The sequence below is a fragment of the Tympanuchus pallidicinctus genome, unplaced genomic scaffold, assembly GCF_026119805.1.
Source record: "Tympanuchus pallidicinctus isolate F22 unplaced genomic scaffold, pur_lepc_1.0 scaffold12, whole genome shotgun sequence".
In the NCBI taxonomy this organism is placed as follows: Eukaryota; Metazoa; Chordata; class Aves; order Galliformes; family Phasianidae; genus Tympanuchus; species Tympanuchus pallidicinctus.
In genome coordinates, this window is record NW_026294637.1 from 8,309,259 (window position 1) to 8,330,391 (window position 21,133).

The 21,133-nt window shown below is 38.0% G+C and overlaps 1 protein-coding gene across 1 annotated transcript in view; it reads right to left on the reverse strand.

The window, feature by feature from the left end:
• The window catches only part of TMC3 (transmembrane channel like 3), a 74,518-nt gene that overhangs the window by 39,573 nt on the left and 13,812 nt on the right, over positions 1 to 21,133 (reverse strand). The window contains exon 4 of the mRNA XM_052671642.1: positions 8,205 to 8,347. The gene's annotated coding sequence lies outside the window, so the exon portion shown is untranslated. The remainder of the gene's footprint in view (positions 1 to 8,204; positions 8,348 to 21,133) is intronic.

The window sequence follows — 21,133 nt, forward strand, 5'->3', positions numbered from 1 at the left end:
TGTCACCAACACAACACTTTTATACAACAATACATCAAGAGGTACTCAACCAGCAATGAGACTTTGAAGGAATGTGATGAAAACAGCCTGGAGAATTTATTGAGTCGTCATCACAGAGAGGAGGGAATTTACTGAAGGGATCACCCAAATGAGGCTGGAAGGCTCTAAACAATGTAATTGGTCTTGTTAGCATCTAGGGGATAAACTATCTCTCAGATGGAAACTAAACTCAGAAGAGGGGAAAGTTATTTGATGAACTCACCACAATAAACCACAAAGAGTCATCTGAAAAGCAAAGCTGTTTGCAGGCCAGGAAAGAGACACAGATTTTGAATCCTCAGATATAAACATTCAAGATCTTCTAAGAAGCCTTTCTAGATCTCAGAAAGCACATCCAAAAATCATAGATTTTCCAGCTATTACTTCAGTTTCTGTGAAGTGAGTGTTTTTTTTTTTTTTTAAATCATTTCGCACAGAATTCTTTGCCCTGTCTCAGGTAATTCACAGCATATGATCCTGTAAAGCTGCTGAAGGAGCAATGCCACAGACATATTTCCCCATAGCTTTCTTCTGTTTTTACAGGTCTTCGTTTTTGGTTTGAATGTACTTAGGTGGATTTAATTGGCAACTACTTATTGCACATCTTACAAATTCTGTAGTAGAGCTCTGGTTTTATTACACAGATATTTCCCTTGTATCTTAAATGAAACTGTAGCTCTGCAGATAACAGAACATGGTCATGTGAATTCCCACTAATAGTTACTTAGGAATGCAAAGCATCTAAATCAAATAGCTATCCCTATTACCAAAACAACAGTACTCTCCATAATTAATTTTTTTTTCTTTTTTCCTTTATTTCTTCAGTAAAGGAGCAAAAGGTCAGGGCTTCCATTACACAAACAGGAATCAAGAAAGAGAGTAAGATCAAATATGTTGGTTTTTCCAACAACTTCTAGGCTCAAAGACGAGCAAGTCTGTGGAAAAGTCTATACACAGAATTTGTGGGCACCATTATGTCATTTCCTTCTGCTTTTTCATGAATTCCATGATCATTTAATGTAGCACTTGCAGGAAATCCATTAAGAAGAGCACTGAATGCAGCAACTACAGCAGTGCTGTGACTTCAAATGAAAACAGACACCGTCCAAAGATTATTCCCAAGAACAGTATTAAGAATATTCACCTCAACAAATTCCAAGAGCTTTGGGTGGGTGGGTCTAACAGGTACCTCTATACATTTCTGGAAAACCATTGCTGACAATCAGATTGCAGGAAGGAGGATCCCATAAATTAGACCATGCTTCTGGAGAAGTACCAGAATTGGTACATAACCATTATCGGAAGAACCATGCAATTCCTGCAATCAATACACAACAGTAAAGCAGCAGTGACTCTGAGCCACCCATTTGGGAGGAACAAAACATGCATTTTTCCTTTGTGCCCATTATGTTGTAGAGTACTGATCTTGAGGTCTAAAAATTTCAAAGATGTACTTTCATTGGTCCTTAAGAAGTCACCTCTATGTCTTACCTCAGTATATCCCCTACACCAGTCTGTGACATATAGAAGCTGGTTGCACCAGCTTGGCATGCACTGCAGAAACTCCTGCATCTATTGGAAATGAAGGGGGGGCAATATTTGATGCACTGTAGCAAATAGGGAAGTGATGGAGTCACCGTCCCTGGTGTTCAAGAAACATGGCACTGAGGAAGGTCAGTGGGCAATACTGGTGGTTGGTGAACGGTGGGCTTTGAAGTGTTTTTCAACCTTAATGATTCTGTGATTGGATTAGGGTTAGTAACAGCGATCTCACAATCCTGCTGCCCAAGACTGTGATTACTCACAAAATACCAAGTTGTGAACACTGACTGAAAATACCATCACCAAGTAAGACAGAACTAGAAGGAAAACAATGGAGAATAACATGAAAAAAAACTTCAAACATCTATTAGCTTATAAAAGCAAGTGTGAATGTGAAGAAAAATAACGCAGTCTTTAGAGAATAGCCTACGTGGGAAGGCCTCAAAATTCTACTTTTTATACCATCTTTCCCATGAGACTTTGAAAAACACTAATTTTCCTTAGCATATTCTGTGGACAATAGGAACCACAATATACAGAGCTGACCCATACTACTTATTTCCAGAGGAAGGTGAACAGTTTGTAGATGGCAATTACAGAACAAAGTTTATGGTATCAAATCATATACATAAGAGATGAAATAGTGCTTGTAAGATTTCTATGTTCCCTCGCAAACATACTCTAAAATCTCATTAGCTCCCCTGATAATCTCTGCCAGTGGTGGCTGCACAACGCATTCACCCATTCATACCAAGCTCCTTTCCATGAACCTTAATTCTGCTGCTGTTTACACCAAGTTTCAGTTAGCATCAAGATGTCCCAGCATTCTGCCTTCAACTCTCGCTAGAGTTTATCATAATGGGTATAAATCTCAAATTAAAAGAAAAAAAAAAACAACAAACTTTGTTTCTCTTGTACAAGATGACTTCCATCTGATGGATGTAGAGGGCTCCAGTCATCAGAACTGGCCATCTGTTTTCCCTTTGTCTCTGTATGTGCTACGCCCAACTTGGGTTTTCTGCTGAAAACAAGAGACTCAAGGTGGCAATAGAGAGCTGAAAAAGACGCATTCCAGGAAAGTACTATAAATAACCCTTTTGTTGCTTGATGTGTTGATAAACCTCTTTCTGGAGGGGCCTCCGGTGTTAATCTGCCCTTCAGTCTCTCAGCAATTCCCATCTAAAATTATCAACAACTAGTTTTGTCAGTAGAGACTGTTTATTTGAAGTTTCACGACTCCCAGTTTGCCGAATATTAACTGCTTTAAACATAAGCACACAGCCACAGTCTAGAAAAACCAGTGCTGTTAAAGCTTACCTCAAAATACAGTTATGAATTAATTTAACATTATAAAATTTAGCAACATTTAACATACTTGGGATATATTAAGTGCCTTAGGGGCAAACATTTTATTTAATTTAAATGGTATTAATATATATATATGATTTTAAGATTATTTTAGAAAACAAACATATGCAATTTTCCTTAAATAAGTAAAATAATTCTATTCCAGAATGCTAACTGGATGCAGAGTTGCTGCTGTGTGCTGCTTGACAATTGCTTGTTCCCATTCCAGAGGTGACAGCTTATTAATAAACTTTATTCATAAGTAGCTATCTAATATCTATAACATACGTATGTCCAGATGATGTACACAAATTGACTCTTGTTTAGTAGCATTGGAAAGCCTCCACCAAAGTTGGTAATTTTAGAATTATCTCTTACCAGTATATCCCAAGATAAATATGTCCAAAAAAAAAGGTAATATTTTCTACAAGATTATCCTTAATTAGTATTTGTCCCTTGAAAATCTTGTAATACTATGCTTCCTCCAGCCCAAGTGGCTGTTGGCCAAGGAACTCACTGTGTTAAGGGCTGGGCCAGAGCTGATAAGGGTTTATCTTCACTTCAGTGGACTCAGATCAAGCCTATGGTTCCTGCCAGGGGAGAAAAATGTTTTTTATAAGTAGGGAAGACAAATTTCTGCCTAAGCTCCTGTTTCTGATCAGAGCAAGTGCTGAAGGCTTTAAAGCTTTAAAGCTGATTACAAATTAAAATATCTCTGTCCCCAGATGCTTGTCTAACTTCAAACAATTGGCTGCTGAGCTGCAGCCACAGGGACAGGTGTGCTAAGAGCTGACACCTACTTCAAGATCAGAAGAGGGCACTCGGGTTTAAGACACACTCACAATAAGCCAAGACAAAGAGGAAAAAAAAACCAACCTGAAGCGTGTTGAGAAATAGTCTTTTGTTATTCTGACAGTAGAGATGACACAAAGACCTAAAAGACAATATAATGAGTTAAATTTCCCGACGTTCATTTATGTTGTCACCAACAATCAGCCTTGAGATTCATTTTCACCCCACGTAGAAGTCAGCCCTACATAAGGCCATAGGCAGAATACTATCAGTTGCAACTGGCTCAGAGGCGGCAGCTCAGCATTGTCTGTAACACCTCTCCACTCGTTATGTTCATTCTACATCACTGAATATGAAACACAGAACAATGGAATCATAGCATTATTTGAGTTAGAAGGGACCATTAATGGCCATCTAGTCCAGCTCCCCTATACTGAATGGGGACATCTACAGCCAGATCAAGCTGCTCAGAGCCCTGTTCAGTCTGGTCTTGCATACAGATACACCTCCTGAAAGTCCACATTTATCCAAACCAGCCCCACAGGTTTGAAAGATGTAGCGAGCAAAAAAATCATGCACTAAGTTATATATTACCTAGTATCTATTCCTTTGTAAGCTAGCAGTGGGGAAAAAAAAAGGCTAATGCTTTGCAAGGAGATGTTCCAAACCACCTGAGACTAAACCAAATTGCACTACTGCAACAAAGAATTTTAAGTACAAGGGTCCATCGGTCTTTGTTTTTCAAAACACTGCCTGTCAAATTATGAGAACCCTAGGATGAGTTTATTTTTATTTAAAAAAAAAAAAAAGTATTATGTTCTATTTAAAAAAAAAACACTTATAAAAAGCTTTATTTCTTATGCTACATACAAGACAGGAACAGAAAGGAACAGGCATACTTCTGTGCAAATTACTGAATAGCTTTAGCAAAGGAATTAATACAGTAAGTAGAACAAATTAAAATCAGGGATCAAAATATTTGGGTTTCATCAGTCTCTTGATGCAATCTATGCCTATGAAGAGACGCTACCAACCTATACAGTATACAACTGACCCTATAAGAGCTTACTAATATGCTGTTTTCCCAATGTAATAGAGTCTTGTGTGCCTTTTGGAACAGAAATAAATTCCTCTAGGTCTACTTAATTCTGCGGTACCCCCTCCCTTGGACTAGGATTTTTAAATCTTATTCAGCATCTTTTAGATCATCTTCTGAAGGGATTGCTACCAAGACAGATATCTCCTCTTGTCCTGTGAAAAGATGTTCATATTAATCTTCTAAAACCTCAGAGAAGCATACATCATTGCCACAAATGCCAAAACACAAGGCATCCATATCTTGAGAGAAAAGAAACAAAAATTCTAAGTTACAGTTTTACTGTGAGTTACTGTGAGGCAATGCTTCTGTACATACTGTACAAATAAGGTTTGCCAAGACACCTAAACAACCTACGTTATTCAGCAGATGAACATGTGTGTGTGAATGCAGTGCCAAGTACAAATCCACAGCCTGTGCAGAATTCCAAAAGTATAAATTTGATTTACAGGGGGCAACTTGTCAAATTTTACTTTAGTTCTCATCTTCATGTTTTCTCCTTACAGCTGACCCATGTCTCTACTGGGATTTTCTTGACCAGTGTGCCAGAGACTATTCTTTGCAAATGTTTTTTCCTACTTTTTTCCTTTTGTTTTTTGCCTTTTTTTTTGTTTGCTTTTCAAACTCAAGCAGTTGACTGAATAAGCTAGAAATGCAGATTTACACACAAACACAATATTGTCTTTCATAGGGCCCACCACATGCTTACACAGCAGGCTTGACACTTTACCCAAGGGCCAAAATAAGAACCTGTAGCTTGCCAGACTCTTCTTAGAGCCAGCCAGTCATCACATCTCCAAATTAGTGAAGTCACAAGTATGGTATCACTGAAATGGATTCTGTTACTGGACAGCTATTCTTTTCATGCATATTCCCAGCTATGACAACAAAAAAGAGTCTGATTTCATAGATTAAACATACGATCTGCTACAAAGAACTAAGAAGGTAGTAACAAGAATTTACTACAGTTGTGAGTCAGGATTGTGATACCACTGTCATGGAATGTCTGAATATTTTACCACATACTGTACAAGGGGAATACGCTATCAGAAATATCCAGAAGTTTTCCATTAGCCAAGACAGAGCAAGAAAATAGTCTTGACCATAAGCAACAACATCACACTGAGGCACAGATATTAGAATACTGAGATATGGTTCTCTTCTCCTCTGGTGTGCGGCAGAAGGATTCTTGATTGTACCTCAGGAGAACAGGGAGCTGAATTTGAACATAAGCAGTTAATTTATGGCTAACGATAGCAGCAAAACTGCATGCTTATCATGAGAGTTAAAAATTTCAAGGGCAAACGTTCACAAAGGTGAGCACCAATACAGCCTTAATGAAGCTTGAAAGGAAAGGGACATAAATTAGTATTACTATATATTTTTTTTCTTAAAGGAGAAGGCCAGAAGTATATTAACGTATATGCAGAATATGAAATACAGCAAATGGAAAAATAATTAGGATAAAAAGAGCAGCACTTCAGCATGATTGATTTGCTATTTGAAAGTTAATGATGAAAGACGCTGCCTTGGAAAGGAAAATCAGGTCTGCTTAAAGGCAGACACTCCTCACTTTATTCACAAAAAAACACAAAATAATGAGAAAAAGTTGAAAGCTAGGGATTTGTTTTGGTGAAATATAACATATCGTAGATGTTAAATAAGAAAAAAAAACAAAGAGTAGCAAAAAGTGATTTCAAACTGAGACTTTTAAGGGAATATTATAAGGGAACCACCCCTTTTTCTCTTGGAAAGAAGATAATGACTTAACAGCTCTTTAAATAAGACCTTTGGTATTTTCAAGTACCCAATATAGCATCAGGAAGGGTTATAGGAGCAATATTGCCAGCTTCTCTGATCTCATCCATTTCTATCTGATCAAGCCAGTAACAGGCTGGACAGAGAGTGATCAGCTCTGTAGGAAATAAGGTGCTGCATGAAGTTTAGTTCTCTGGTGTCACGATAAAATGGTGAAAACAGCACAGAGAAACCAAGGATACCTTGAGACTGTTAGAAAATGAAAAGAATTCTAAAGGACAAGACAAAATTGTGCAGGAGTTCTCAGTTCATTTAGCCCTTTAGCCGCTACATCCCTTAGTGGGAGCACACTTTGTATTGATTTCCATAGGATAACTAAAGATGCAAGTATTGTTATTCCCCATCAAATCCTTACTGTTCTTGTTAAGGCAAGGGAGATACAAGGACAAGTCATGCTCCTTTTCTTATTATCCTCCTTTCAGGGCACAGTGGGGATTTGCATTAAGGGTTTAGTTTAGTTCCAGCTTGTGCACAGCTCTCCTTGATAAGCATACAAGTGACGAGAGCATCCCAAGACTGTGCCTGTTTCATTATAAAATTCTGAAGTGAGAAGTGAGAGAGCCCCCACTCCACGATACCAAGCAAAGCCCTAGAGAATTTTGCATTCAAAAATTAAAATGTAGACAATTTCTAACAGATCAGTGCCTGTCACTCCAAGTTTTGTCTAGCAACACATCACTTCTCCATCACATTTAGCACCACTGTCGTTACCACTCTGAAAAAGATCATAAAAGGATTAGACAAGTGCCCATTATTATTTGTCCTTCACATAATGTCTTGACAGTGCTTATTTACATGATTAGAACAGTGGACTAATTTGCATGCAAGGTATTAAGATATTCTGCAATTTATAATCTTACATTTCCTGGAATTTTTAATTAGCATTTTCATTTTCAGGAAAGAAAGAAGGCATTTCAGTCCCTTTTTGTTGTTGTTGTTTTTTGAAGTGATGATCTAAGGCTGAGTCTGGAACAGAGCTTGTCTGGAAGGAGGGCAGTCAGCAGGACTGAGGGACATGGTTACTGGGCATGGTGGTGATGGGTTCATGGTCAGACTAGATGATCTTGGTAGTCTTTTCCAACAGTAATGACTTCATGACTCCATACAGCTTAAAAAAAACCCATAGATTACACTGTTAAATATCTGCTTTTCCATCCCATAAATTCTTGCAGCAATCTCCATGGCTCTGAATGCACCACAGGAGGAAAGGAGTAACATCGTGGGCTAAATTAATGTCACATGAATAATAAGAACTTACTCATTAACTAAATGCTAACATTACCCTGCAGCTCCATGAGATGCTGGCAACACCTGTGTGAGTTAAACGTCAAAACGGAGATAAAGTCACCATATGCCTACTCCCTAGAAGGGCCACCTTTAAAAAAATACATGCAACTGCTGTTTCTTTACTGTGCTATATTTCACTGATTCTGGTAAACAACACAAAAATACTCGAGCAACATGGATCTCCTGTAGTTTAAACCATTGCTCTACCAACCGTCATGCTATATGCATGGCACTTGATGTTTGAAATGTGATACTCCAAAAATGTGAGTGAACTTGACCTCACCCTCAGCTCTGGACTTGCAAAATGATCCCCGCTTGAAACTTCCTCACATTTCCTTTCATGTGCCAGATCAAGTCTGAGACCAATCAGATAAAGCAGCATGGCTTGAAGGCTTGACTCACAGCTGTCCAGACAGTTAACCTTTGCTATGGAGGGGGAAAAAAAAAAAAAAAAAAAAAAAAAGAAAACAATCAGTTTTCTTTGCAGACTTAAAATATCTGTATCACATGATGTGACATTAATTTCCCAGCAGTGTACACTTTGAAGCTGACAAGTGTTAATTCATGATTAAAAATTCCAAATTAATCTAAGTGCTTTCATTAAGATGGGTCTCTTGGTAGCATTAGTGACCACAGGAAAACAACTGGGACCCCATCTGTCCATGTAAGTAGGAGGAAGGTGCTGCAAGAGACCTAATTATAGGGGAGATCAGTCAGCTTTTGAAGCAGTTGGGGATCAGATAGAGTTGACTCCAAAACAGCCTGAATTAAAGTGAAGTTTGCTTGCAATTTAGCATTAGGATAAAGGATAGGATAGTGTACTTAAAACAACCCAAGGGGATGGTGGGAAAAAAAAATATCATGTGAAATCATGGAATTAAGCTTAAGGTTGGAAAGGACCTCTAAGATCAAATCCAATCATCCACCTACCACCATTACTGCCCACTGAACCCCAAGTATCACATCTACATGTTTCCTGAACTGAGGAAAAATACTTGATTTATCCATTAAACATATATCCACAAAACACCAAGAATGCATAAGTTGCAGTAGATACATAAAAAGTATAACAGGGAAACAATGCAAAAGATCTGCAAGAGAAATTGTGACTTGTGAAGAAACCTGACATTAGGGAATAGTGACAGCCTCTTACAGATACTATGCTTTTGATAAGCATTCTGCAGCTATTGCATATGCTCTGAATATGCATGAACAGCTAAACAAATCCACAGTGCCTTGTTAGGACATAACATTAGGTCTTTTTTATTTTTCTGGTAAGTCATCAATTCCAGAACCTTTTTAAAGTAATAAGTTCACTTTAAGTAAAATACAGCTAACTGTAGAGTTTGTTAAATTGCAATAAGCGTACATTATAAACATTAAATAGAAAGAAAACACACCTAGGAGGAACACTATAGATGATTTAAATCAAGAACTAAAGGCTATGAAATAAATAGAAAAATTCAAAAAGCTTGCAGGAATTAATAGTTTCTGGAAAGATTCAAAGTAGTTTTTCAGTTCAGACTAAATCCTTATTTAGTACATATTAGACTAAAAAAAAATGCCCTCTGATGTCCATGTGCTGGCTTGCTCTCATGATGGAAGAACAGGAGAAATGTGGGAGAGGAACACTACCAGTTTACTCTCAAACACCTGTGTGAATAATTTTGATACATGAAGAGTTCCACCGAGTTCACCAGAAGTGTTTTTCTAAGGGGTTTCTTGCGGGCATCATTCACAGAATTTAAGCCTTAAAGGCTGTTAGATTTCCTCCCTGATAATAAAGTTATTTGCATAGTGCCAGATGAACAGAGCCAGTCATTAAGAGGAAATAAAGATTGCACTGGACAATAAATCCATTTCTCAAAATTCTTTACTATAAGAGAGCAGAGATACTGGCACAGGCTGCCCAGAGAGGCTGTGGATGCCCCGTCCCTGGAGGTATTCAAGGCCAGGTTGGATGGAGCCCTGTGCAGCCTGGTCTGGTATTAAATGTGGAGGTTGGCGGCCCTGCCTGCAGTGGGGATTAGAGCTCTATGATCCTTGAGCTCCCTTCCAATCCAAGCCATTCTATAATTCTTGATATGATTCTCATAATTACATATAAGTATTTATTAATTATTATTATTTAATGTGATATGGTCAGAGATGTCAGTGAGTTGACTAAGCAATCGAGAAGCTTGGAAATATTCGTGACCTGCAAAGCACTTTTTATTTTATTCTATTTTTAAAGTATTTTAGACACATCATCCCAAAAGTAGAAAAACATCTCTGATGCAGTAAGAATCTGATTTTACCCCCAGTGCAAAGCAGTTCTCCATCCTTACCTACACCAAGAGGGGCGACACCCAGAACAATGTTACAGAACAGACCCCTCTCTCATTTTGGCTTACAGATGCTATGCTAATTATAGTGAAAACAGGAGGTAAATATTATAGCTGTTGGCCCTTAAATTTGTGGGAAAATAACTTTTTTCGCTGCCATAATTATCTCAATTCTCTCTAAAAGTTCACAATGGACTCATGGTTATCTGAGGGATTACTCTGATAGAGGTATCTGTATTTGCACATTCATCTGCACTAAATTCTCATGCTTTTCAGTACCTTTTTATCCTGCTGAAAGTGCTACTTGTCTCCCTCAAGTGCAATGGACATTAAGATACATTATAAAAACGTCAAAATTGCTCACAAGGAGAAATTAGTAAATTCTTAGAAATGTGACACTGAAATGATGGCACTATCACCACTGAAAGACTTAAGCGAACACAATTACTGTAATTTATATCTTGTGCAATTACAGCAATTTGAAACTATTCATTAATACACACATAAAATCTGTTACCACGTTAACTTTTTAAACAAAATGATACACTTCAACTTAACGAAATTCAACCCAACTACATTACTCATTTCTTGTCAGTTTTGTTGCACAACTATAACTCAACTGCAGAACACAGCACTGCTGTTGAAGTAGCGAGTTACCTGGGTGGGATCAGGATGATCTTGTGCTGTTTCTGGTAGTGATGGTGAAGAACCTCTCAAAAGGTCTTCTGTCTAAGTGCCATAACTCTCTTCTATTATCGTATAAATACAGCATTAAGGAATGTGCCATCCATGTCAATATATCCCAAGCCAGATTTTGCTCTTAGATCAATTTGTTTCCAAACTACAGGGCAAAAGAGTATTTCTCTTGTTGAGCAACTGGAATGAATGTCTAGAGGGGAGCCTTGCTGTGACAGTAAGATAGTAGATTGAAGATTACCAGTAAGTAACAACATAGAAGCAGTAATGCCACACACTCTATGTATTGAAGGGAATAGCAACAGCCAGGCATACATTCTGTTGCTAATTTATAGCTGAGGAAGGTGAGGCAAAAATGAACTAACAGTCTTTAAATCAACCAAGATTAGAAGATGATGATGATCTTTAAATAAGAAAATAACCAAGAAATGTGTGAGTCTTGAGAAGGCAACAACAAAAGCATTTCAAAAAAGGATGAAAGATATATCAGGAAAGAATGAGATTAAGCAGAGTTTTTCAGATAGCAGAATGAAATGCTCAGCAGAAATCTCTTCCTTATTCTCTCAAGTCTCCCTGAGGCACAAGTGCTCTCCAATCTCTCTCTTACCCACATTCAAGAAAGCAGAAATAAACTGCTCTTCAGTCCACTTACTTTCAATCTCCTAGCTGAAGTCTAGCACTTAATGCTGGACAAGCTTTTCTCCTGGACTCTGATGATGATTCCTCTCTTTGGAAAAGGAGGTGTAAGTGGTGAAAAGCACCCCCTCATCAGGTTAGATGAGGGGGTAAGGAAGGAAAATAACAAACCATAGAAGCATGTTAGATAAAAAGGTCACAAGCAAAACAAAGTGAAGTGAATTTGGTAGCTGAGAAAAAAGAAGAGGGTGGGGGTGGCAGAATGCAGTTCCAAAACCAAATTACCAGTGATTAGCAATGCCTGTTCGATTGCACACAATCAAATGCTATTGATCTTCCCTAACTTCTTGCAGACCCCAAGGCAGAGGAGAATCAAGTTTCAAGAACAGTCAGGCCTCAGAGTCAGGCATGAATTCATACCTCCTTTCCCTGTTAGGTCCTTGAATTTCCTGTGCAGGATTGAATTCCATCCATTTCTCATTAATCACCATTTTAATGGTTTACATTTACAGTAGCAGGCCAGATCTAACAGCACTTCTGTTTGTACCTGAAACTGGCAGCATTTCAAAATACTGTGCCATGATTTCACTGAACAGGGAAGGGATGGACTTAATTTGTATTTACTGCTTATACCAAAGAGATACTGTCCTAACACTAACATACATCTTAAAAACAAAAAACAAAAAACAAAAAAACAACAAAAAAACAAAACCCAAAACCAACAACAAAAACAACACCAAAACACAACAGAGTTGTGGAGGGTTCATTACACAGCGTAGGTTTTTATAGTTGGTTTTATAGATTTTTAAGTTGGTTTCAAGCAACACAGGTTGTACATCGTTACACTGCTCCCTGCTAAGAACTGAACAACAATGCTGAGCTTTGTTATGGGTTGTCTGGAGTACAAGTCATGAACATCTGTATTTTTAACTTTAAAGCTGAATCAGAAATAGTATCTGACTCCTGATACAGTATTTAAATAAATCTACATGGCTGCTAAAGCCGGTTCCAGGAAGTGCAAATGTTAGTTCATTTTATAATTTGTAACACATTGCCTCTTGCTTTAAAGAGTAAAAAAAAAAAAAAAAAAAAAAAAAAGTATTTCAATAAATGTCTTTTTTTAAATCCTCCTCCTATCTGAAATTTATTTTATATGCTTTTCTTCATACAGATCCCATAAAAACCATGTATGATTTAAGTGGGCTCATTTGATAGCTTTTGGAAGTTCTCAGGAATTTCCAAAAGTCCTTTTGAAAGATTGTTAATTGACAGATTGAAGAAGGAAGTTATCCTTTTCATAAAAAAGAGTGGGTAAAATACTTATTCATGAACTACTAGGCAACACCTAACACTTCCTGACCTTCCTGCAAAAAAGACCATGTTATTTAGCTGTGCTCCCAGCTGCCCAACTTCCCATAACACATCCTAGAATTTCTCGGTGCCTCCACCTTCGTTATTTATGAAGGCAGTACCTTTTCTGGAGCAGATACTTTGCTTATTTATAGATGTACACAATAACTAGAACAGAGGGGACCTAAACTAATAACAGAAGATTTAATCACAGCAGATCAAATAAATATTATGGAACACATTTTACAGCTAGGTAAACAGAACAGAATTGACCAAGGTGATGGAACAAAGTAACAACAGACTTGGAAATCAAAGCAAGAAATCTTATCTAGTTGCTTACTTTAACTAAGCCCAGTGGATATAAGCAGCAGCACGCGTCACACTTCCCACTGCATGCCTTCCCCTTTTATTGGAGGGTTGCTGTCCAGAGCATTACTTGTTGCTTAATGTCATCTGCCAACATAAAAGTCATCACCCTCGCTGGAAATGATGAATGGGCAACAGAAGAGGGGCCATATAAACTACGGATATTATCTTTTAATATAATTTCTTTTAAAAGAAGATGCTGCTGTATTTCCTTTGAAATTTAGATGCAAATACATGTCTGTACACTGGAAGACAATCATGCCAATGATGTTGCTCTGTTTTTCTATTTTGTCATCTGTTCAGCTATTAAAGGCCTTACAATATGACACAGTCCTGAAAACAATAAAATATATAGAGCCTATAAAATCAGAGTAAAGACTTTTGTATTACTGCTTATATTGCTATTGCAGTTCACTCTCAAATATTGTTCTAGGACCACTGGCTTTACAGAGTCTGCTAAGCAAGTCTTGAAATACCAGTACATACCGTATGACAAGAAATAACTTCTACCTCCATATTTCAAGGCAGTATCTCCAACTCCCTTCTCCCTCAACTCATCTGTGATGCATCCCTTACAAACTCTTTATGAAGGTGATGATACTGGAACTGTCTTCTTCCGCCACACACCATAAGATCAATGCCAGTGGACTCCTCATGTAACGACTGTTAAAGTTGTTAAAGACTGTTTGCAGTCTCACCCTAAGAAAATAATTGAATAATTAGCAATAATGTCTTTCAGTATTGCATTAAAAGTGAATATGTCATTGATTTATTCTTGATCGTTTTTTTGTTTGTTTGTTTGTTTTAGGAAATATTATTTAAAAATACAATATGCAATAAATCCATCTTTCAGAGGGGGCAAGTAAAAGGCAACTAATGTTTCTCACTGTCACTGCAGGTGAAAAATAGCAACTAATATCAGAGTTCTGTCTTCAGGTAGATGAAACAACCAAGACAAAAACACTAAAATTCTGGAGGCATGGAATTGCCCAAATGAGAAAAATAAATGGCAGGAAAACTTCATGGCTGCATATAATATATACTGAAGAAGTTAAATGACCCAGGAAATTCTTGGCACTGGGATAACTTGCAAGCAACATCACACATTTCCCATGGCAAAAAAAGGTTTTCTTCAATGGATTCATGAACCTTCATTAGGGTTCTCTTATTTTCTACCTTTTAACTAATGGCTATAGTATATAATACACTATAGTATCTACATTTTATTATATACTCTACCAAAAAAGATTTTGTTGGTGGAGGCTGAAAAAAAAAAAATAAAAAGGACTGGAAACAGATTCCATATTTGCTCCAAGCAAACTGTAACCAAACTGGAATTTTTGTGCCAAGTACATTATTCATGGGGAGTTAGACTATGCTTCCTGTCTAAAGCCTTGAAAGTTTGGTGGTGATTTAACTCTCCTAGCCTCATCAGAGCTAGCCTAACATAGCAATGTGCTACTTGAAAAGAAAACCACAGACCAGACTGAAGAGGCTTCATGAAAATCTAATGAAACCCACAGGACAGCCAAGACTTCCTTCCTTTACTGCTGTCCTCATTGGGACTGGGGTAGATGGGGTCACTCTTTCTTAACCATGACAATCTGGAAATAAGGGGAAAAAAGGAAGATATTCTAAACATTAAGGCTTGCACGTACTACAAAAAAGGCAGGAAACCAATCAAGTAATACAAGTCATTGTTCTTCAAACATTTGCATGAAATGCTTGACTTCAGGTGTGAAACTTAATTGCACTGAGCTGAGACGAAAAAAGCATAGAGCTGCAATTAAAGCTGATAATAGTAATCTAAGCATCATCATTGCCATTTCAGATGATGTAAGCTGTTAGCCATACACATTTTCTTTCTAAAGCCATGCAACACTTTGTAACATTGCTACGTTTTTCATTATGCATGCTTCCCAAAACGTAAGAAAAGACTCAAGGCTCGGAATATTTTTGTATCAAACATTCTGGTATTTTAACCCTGATCTCAGTGATCAACTAAAGTGCTAGAAAAAACATTTATTTGAAGCAGTCAGCTTGATGAGCACTAGTATTCTAATATAAATGAAAAGACTTGGATTTATTACTATTTTAACAATAAAAAATGGGCACCAGGGCCTTTTTACCAGAGCAAACAATAATAATAAAAATAAATCAGCAACAAAGAGAATTCAAGCATCAAAATACAAAAGTCTACAAAGTTAATGAACACCCTTACTCCTGTACCCCCTGCTAAAGCTTGCTCCAGATACCTGCCCCTGGGAGAGAAAAGTCCCTCTTCTGGCAGTTTGGTGCTCACTGCTTTCCACAACCCTTCCCAGATTCTCTCTCCAGACTTTGATATTTTCCTTTACTGACTTGAAAAGCACAGACTCAGTCTACCCCAGGAGATGAAGAAAACAAAGGGACACTGTTCACCAAAAGCCGTTCACATCTCAAAAACTCCCATGGCTATTATGGTTTGAATTTCCATGGTGAAACCAGGAACACTGTGTGGGCAGGGTTTGCTTTCCTTGTTTGTGCATTGAAAAAATTGCTTCTCTTTGCAACAATGATCAGAACTAGGACATTTTTAATGTAACCAAGCAACTCCACACAACCTGGTTAGGCCAGCAACATTTTGTTGGAATTACCCAAATACCATTGAATGCTTTATAGTTCAAGGAGAGTTACCATTCAGTTAAACTCTTGTTACTGTTGTACATAATTTCAATACAACCCTCAGATTTTCATTGCACATATTAAAAAAAAAAGAGCAAAATTACGTAGTGAGGTCATAAATAAGTTTATCTTAGAGAAAATGAGAGATTCACATGTTTAATAATATTATTTCCTCCTTGGAAATGATTGTCTTTTGTCTTTTTAATGAAAAACAGAAGTGTTATAACACGGATATGAAAAAAATCATCACTGCCAGATGAAAAGGATTCCGGATAAGTAGCACTTCCATTTTTGCAATTTATAAAAGCACAGAGTTGTTTGAAGTTGGAGAACCATGCAGATGACAAACTACTTTCAAATATAAGCATTAGCTTGCCTGCTCACTCCCCAGCTGCCATTTTTGGGACTCTTTCTATAAATGTGACAAGATATTAAAATGCCAGCATCACTGATTAGAAAATTTCAAGTCCTGCCATCTACTAAGAGAATCATTTGGTCACAAACTCTCGGTATTTCAGATGTTTTGACAATTAACTCATGGGTAGCATCACCCCGAGAGTCCCATCTATTGCTCTTTTGCTTCATTGCAAGGTCTCAAATTGAAGGTAAAAGTTGCCTTCAGTTCTTTTATGCACAAATGAAAATGTGGTGAAAGAGTCAGTTCTGCTGACTATTCAGAGCAAAAGGAAATCAGCATACAAGGAGCTGCCTTTGAACAGTGAAAGGAGCTTTGTTTTTTTTTTTTTTTTTTGAAATGAATATCATATTCTATACAAGTTTTATAAATACACTTGGCAAAAAAAGGTTTAACCCGAATGTTAGCAATTTCATATCTTTCACTTACAGGATATTGACCCAGTTGATTTGTAATTAATAGCAGAGCTTTTTCTCGTTAGCTTATCGATTGAGGAGCCTGCAATGCATTCTTGACCATATTATAAATTACAGCTTTGGTTCCAGGCTACATTTGGTCGCAGTTAATTCCGGTTGTCTACATTTTTCACATTGTAAGAGTTACCTGCTGCACATCTTGCCAGACTATATGCTTTATGGTGGAAACTACAACTCCTTTGTTATTGTAGATCCACTTGTGTGATTTATAAGTCCAACTTTCTGCTTATTCTGATTTAAGAACGCAACAGTGGGAAACGAAAAAGCCTCCATTTTCCTGCTCTCAAAAAGGCTTCATAATAAAAACATCCTTTACAGGAAGCTCTGTAAAATCTACAAACATTGTCAACATAAGCAAAAACCTCATAAATAAAAGCCAAAAAAGTCCAGGACTGGTTAGGAAGGGAATAAACTCCATATTCATTCAGAGAGACATGGGTATTAGGTAATAGCATTCATAGACACATACTATTGAAGGTAAGTGCTCTTATTGAAACCAACAAACCCCGTGCCTAAAGAGCACTTACCTGATTTCACAGCAGTGAAGTCAGTAATAAACATGAAAGTTAGCATGGAATCAATGTTCTATTATCTAAAATCCCAATTAACTGGAAGACACTAATGTCTTGCTTTTCCATCCAGTTCTTCCATCAAATGAGATACAATTAAGCTATAGACCATAAACTTATTCCAGCTGGAAGAAAAAAAAAACAACAACCAACTTGCATCAGCATGAGTCTGTGTGCCAACAGAGGCTGAACTAATTGCTAAAACAGAAGATAGTCCAACACCAAAGCAGTATTTTAGCATATTTTTTCTCCAAAGTTTTTGCCAATAGACCTATATTAGTTCCTGGCCCAGTTGCTTTGCCTCCTGTGCAACAGTTATTTTGGCAACAATTTCTGAGTACATGTGGAGATTTTGTTAGCAACAGCACTGCAGGCAGGTGGATGCCACCACAGTACAAGTGTCGAAGGCTCCTGCACATGCAGCAGACCCAGAAAAACTGCATCTGCTCCCAAGGCTTCTTCTAGCACAGATCTGCCCAACAGAGACTGAATCAAAACTGTCTTGCCGTTGCTCTATCCAACAATATCTGTAGTATAGAGATGGCCTAAACCCACTGCTCTGAAGGGAAAGGCCACCAGCTGAGTCACTCTCTTTCTTTGATCTTTCCAAATGCTTTTATCAAAGCGATGCACAAGGTCTCTGCTGAAGGGATTCTGTTACTGAACTGAGAAGGAAAAAGCTGAGACATTAGAGGAGAAGAAAGGGGGGAAAAAGAAAAAAAGATCTTCAAAATGGGGTCTTGACAATAACAACTTTATTGTAGAGGCCTGTAACTGGATATCTAAAGACCTACTTTGCTGCTTGTATAAAAACGTCTAACTGCATCTGGGCAGGGATTACAGGTCCATCTGTGCAACCAAATAATTAATGAAATAACTGATTTCTCTTCCACTACTCATCAAATTATTTCAGTTATAATGTTTGCACAGATGGAGTACAGTCAAAGCAAGCGACACGTAGCTACTATGGAAGTGCATTATTTTAGATCCATGCACCTAATTGTTTCAAGCTCTTGAAAAAGCGTATTGTTTTAACTGTACTTTATGAATAGGTTCAGAACAACCAGCAACTGCAGCCAGCACAAAATCACTGCTCAGCCTGAACCCATTTGCCTGGTTTTGACAGAGGCCGACGTGCTGCCTGATTGGCTGTGTGCAGCGTCTTCCTCCCCAGGTGGAAATTCCAGACCTGCTCAAGTGTTAGCTCACTTTGCAAGACGCTGGCTGAGATTGGACAAAGATATGTTGAGACACATGCTCACACAGCCTTAAGCAATTTGAAATAAGGATTCTTAATGTGTGTGAATGTCAGCTCACTATCACTCAGGGATTTTTGTTTACCTAGACAGCCTTGCTCCTTTCTCCAAGGCATACCAGCCAGCTAGCCCAAGGGATGGTGATCTTAGCCCACGTTAATCTGACTGAGCTACAATCCCTGCTGCTATTCCCTGGAGGAACCCAATAGCACTGACCACAGTACCTTGGGGGATGTGCTGAATATCTTAGTAATGCCCTTGGAAAGCACAAAATTGCTGCAGCCAAAGTCTTGAAAAGAGATCTTTCAGAAGCAGACTGACTGGGTTATTTTTCTTCCCCCCACTCTTCCACAAGAAGAAAAAGGACCAGACAAATCCCAACTGTATCACAGAATGAGGGCAGAAACGCATCATCTATTAAAGAAAATAGTCAGAAAATTAGAAAGCCCCAGAGGAGTTCCCCTGTATGCATTTATTAACAAAACTAATCCCAGCCTCTTAAATTACTGATAATGCTTTCGAAGATTAAAAGGAGAGGATTTTGCTTTCCTGGCAGCTCCACAGAAAACTGCCAAGAGAAGGAACAACTAAGGAAGGCGTTGGTAATACCTGAAGTGGCTGTCTCTCCATTCAGGGCTTTCAGAAAGTAAGACAGAGATGACCTGAAATTCAATGTGCTAGACAGAGTGAATTCTCCAAGTAAGCTAGCTTTGAGTCACTTTGCTTCTGCCTTTCATCTTTGTTCCTCATCAATCTGCTCTGCCTGCCTCTGTCCCTGCTCCTGGCCATTCCCACTTATCCACACCTGCGTCCATACATAACATACAACCTCAGAAAATAGAGCTGCAGGTCTCCTCCACATTGTCAACCACCCATCTTGCTTTGATCCACTGACTCTTGCTTGCCTCCAAAACATCTTTCTTCAAACAGACTTTGTGATGTAGACTTGTGCACGTCCTTACGTAGGTTTACACAGTTCTAGACATCCTAGCTGTGATGTATACAGCACTTAACTAAAGGTTAAAAACTCATGCTTGAGAATGGAATGTTCAGATGCCTTATAACTGGTTATTTTTGCAATGAGTTTTTATTTACAGTGTCCTTATTGCATTCCTACGCACAAATGGTGAATGATTTTCTTCACTTACAGTTCCTATACAGACCAGCTGGCTACTTGATGAGCAATGTTAGGCCAGGCCTCCTGGTTGTGTTACAGGATGAAATCACCGTTGTTTGGGTTTCAGTTTACAATTATCCTATATTAACTGAAGGAAAGGTGGAATTAGAGAAACTTACTTTCAAGTGACATCATTCACAAGGATTGCAAATGTAGTGCATTAGGTCAACCATACCATTACTAACTAAAAAGCAACTGCTTATACTTATGTTCTCAAAAGTCAGTCTGATGGATAGTTTTAGCAGCAACAGACTTATTTATGCACAGACTGCATCACAGAAGATGCACAAAAGATATTGCCCAGTTTTGGCAGAAGAGACATTCTCTTCTAGAGAATGGAGAATAGTTAATGATTTGGTTTTATAAGTGTAGACATAAGGTTAAAGCCACACTCAGTTGAACTGGAAAGTCAACACAGGGCACATAGCACTAGTGATATGAGCCTTGCTTGTCCAACAGATTATGAGTGTAAATATGTACTGGACAATTCTTCAGCGTGATGTTTCTGCCATGACTTGATCCAAAACAGGGAGGATCAGCTATGAGGAAACAAGCTGCTTTCTAACACAAAGATATCAAAAGATTCTGCTGCATTTCAGATAGAGCAAGAATTTTGGTGATGTTTGAGCATGTAGCTTGCATAAGATTTTCTCTGCTAGCCCCATTTCATCAGAGAGCGGTGTCAAAGTTGAACATGCCGTGAAGCAGAATCTGCGAGCAGATTTGTGCCTTTCCTACAAGACCAACCATCTGCAAATTCAACAACAAGAAAATGTAAGTGGCTGAACATAGCCAGATCCTTTTCACTATGGAAGAAAAAAAAATGAATCTTACCAAGATGAAACTGGAGCTGAGGGATTTCATTTCCTCAACTTTCATATCATTATACTCTCAAACAATTCCCATAACACAGAGTAAAATTAAGATAGACAAACCCAGTTTGCCAAGCACCAAGATGTAAAAGCCAGTTTAGCTGACTTGAAAGTATCTGCCACCATTTTTTTTTAGTGACAACAGGTATAAGTCACCTTAATTCCAGGACTGGGTGTTTATCAGATGCATGGATTAATTACTTGAATCAGATGAGGCTTCTGCTAGGAATCCTGGAGTCTATAAGATGATTAACGTAACTAATGTCAACCAACTTGAGTCTGTATGTTTCAAGGGCAAACTGATCAGACTGTCCTTTGTCCCATAATGTATATTTATGGTCTTGGGTAGAGGAAGAAGACAGTAGGTAAAGGAGAAAACTATAAATACTAATAGGGAAGGCATCACAGCAA